The sequence below is a fragment of the Sesamum indicum genome, unplaced genomic scaffold (assembly GCF_000512975.1).
Source record: "Sesamum indicum cultivar Zhongzhi No. 13 unplaced genomic scaffold, S_indicum_v1.0 scaffold00241, whole genome shotgun sequence".
In the NCBI taxonomy this organism is placed as follows: Eukaryota; Viridiplantae; Streptophyta; class Magnoliopsida; order Lamiales; family Pedaliaceae; genus Sesamum; species Sesamum indicum.
Genome location: NW_011628135.1, coordinates 84,899 through 87,381, shown reverse-complemented (window position 1 = coordinate 87,381; position 2,483 = coordinate 84,899). Strand labels below are relative to the sequence as shown.

The 2,483-nt window shown below is 36.7% G+C and overlaps 1 long non-coding RNA gene across 1 annotated transcript; it reads left to right on the top strand.

Moving 5' to 3' along the window:
- Positions 1 to 1,490, top strand: LOC105179930. Its single transcript, XR_849415.2, has 3 exons — positions 1 to 63; positions 769 to 991; positions 1,094 to 1,490. It is a non-coding gene; the product is annotated as an uncharacterized LOC105179930 (long non-coding RNA).
- Positions 1,491 to 2,483: the final 993 nt, after the last annotated feature.

Below are 2,483 nucleotides of genomic sequence, written 5' to 3'. Positions count from 1 at the left end.
GACAAAAATCCTAAAGGGAGGGAGAAGTTTCTGGCAGTGCAGAAAGCTTATGAGTGCTTGCAGGTATGCCAAATTCCTTGATCCTGTGTGAGGATCTGTCGTTACTCATTAAAAACGGAGACTATATGATTAAGCTTGAGAAAAAAAAAAAGAACATATAGACAAGGGATCTTATAAGCTGCCAGATCTTATTTCAAATGAATTAGTCGACTTGTTTAGACGCCGTTTTCACAATTAAGCTGTTTATTTGACTGGTAGAAAGTGCTCTAAAGTTATTTATGCTGTCAAGATGAGCCAAATGCTTTTTTACACATATAAATGGATATCAGTATTGGTTTTAAATATATCTTGGAACTAGGAAGGACACGGGACCATATATATATATTTAATTCTTAGATATGATACTACCTCAATCTAAGGTGTGGACCAAGAAATAAATTTAAATATATAAATTTAAGTGGCTTTTGCGGAAGAGTGAAAATGTAAATCATAGGGCTTTCCTATGAGGTTTGGTCTACTTACATATGTTTCCATTTGGGTTTGGTGCCTCCATCTAATATTTCATTCTGCAATCAGTAAACTTCTTGGAATATGATCAGCAAAGTTGGACAAAATTCCTAAGTTGATTCCTACGTATGAGGGTTTTTATGAGGCATGTCTTTGGCCGGAATGCAATCCTCTTTAATTGGTTGTATTTCTTCATATTTGAGTTCCATGTTTCATATTTTCTTTTTAGTGATCTACTGCTTTCTTATTCCTCTTCCTTAGGTGACCATGCAAGGATTGCAAGGTCCCCAGACTTGGAGGTTGTTGCTTCTCTTAAAGGGCCAGTGTATTCTATATAGGTGATATGGATTGTATTGATGCCATTCAAATATGCTGGATATCCTATGCTCTTAAGTGCCATTACAGTGGACAAGGATGATAACAATTTTCTTTCCTCTGATCGAGCACATCTTCTAGTTGCATCCTCGGAGCTTGTTTGGTTGATGTAAATTCATCATCTGCCTTTAATTTCCATATCATTCCTCTTTTGATAAGTACTTTGTGAATGTATTTTTGCTTATGCTATTTCCACATATTTAACTTTCAGGTGCGAGTCTTCACCATTCAATGGTGAAGAGCTTGTGAGAGATGGTGGAATACCTCTTCTTGCAACACTCCTTTCCCGTTGCATGTGTGTGGTCCAACCAACAACTCCTGCCACTGAACCGTCCGCTACAATTGTTGCTAGCATAATGTGAACCTTTTCAGTTTTGAGTCAGTTTGAAAGTGCGAGAACTGAGATGCTCGAATTTTCAGGATTAGTTGATGACATTGTTCATTGCACTGAACTTGAGCTTGTTCCTGCTGCTATTGATGCTGCCCTGCAGACCATTGCTCACCTTTCTATCTCCTCTGAAATTCAAAATGCCCTTCTGAAGGCTGGTGTACTGTGGTAAGATAGATCATTATATTGTTATGATTATGCTTTCATCAGTTTTCTAGCATGAGATTCTAGTTTCTGGAAGTTTGCAGAACATTACTGTTTCTGTATGGATTTCTTGACCATCCTTTTATATTTATCGCTTAACCTGGCTCCAGGTGACATATTGCTCAGTGACTTAGCTTCTATTCGTTCATTACTTTTCACTCTTTTGCCCATATAAATTCTTCATAGCTCATATATGGATATTGAATAATGAAATTACCCATACTGGTCTATTTATAATGCTCTTTGTGCTCATGTAGTGTTGAAGATGCTTTGTGGTGACTATTCTTTGAATGGCAGAATGTACTTTTTCTACATGAAGCTTTTTGAACAATATGAATTTTGAAGCCACTGCATCAGCTGGCACATGACTGTTACATCTTACAAAAACCAATCCGATGTTTCTCAAAAAACTGCCATACCTTGATGTTATAGTTTTCTCTTGTGGTCTGTTACTGGAATCGAGGTCCATTTACAAACTTGAGGGTTCATAGAGTTAATGTTTATTTGTTCGGTACCTTTTGTCGAGTCAATTTGCTTGCGAAGAGAGTCCAACTTTTATTTTAAAATTGAACAAAATCTTGGAACTATTGTGTTGAAGGTACTTTATGGTGACTATTCTTTGAAAGAGGTATGGTTGTTTTTTCATATGATTATAATCTGTTGGTGCTTCTATGCTTTTGGTCACTAGAATGGATAAAATGCTTTTGTTGTCTATATATTCTGCTTTTGACCTTCTATAAGTTATGGCATGAAGAGAAACGGAGGAAAAAGAAACTCAACACTCTTGATTTTTGTAGACTTCCTTCCATGTTTCTTTGCTCTCCATCTCGAGGGATATTTAGATTTTATTCTTCTGTCCTTTTGCTGAGCGTCTCTGTAAAGTTGGGGCTTCATAATTGTTTATCGTAGTTTTGAGATACAATATTTGATTGATTTCCAGAATCGATTAAGAGGCAGGGACATAGCATTGCAGCTGCAAGGATGGATGTAAAGCTCAATTGGTCGGATC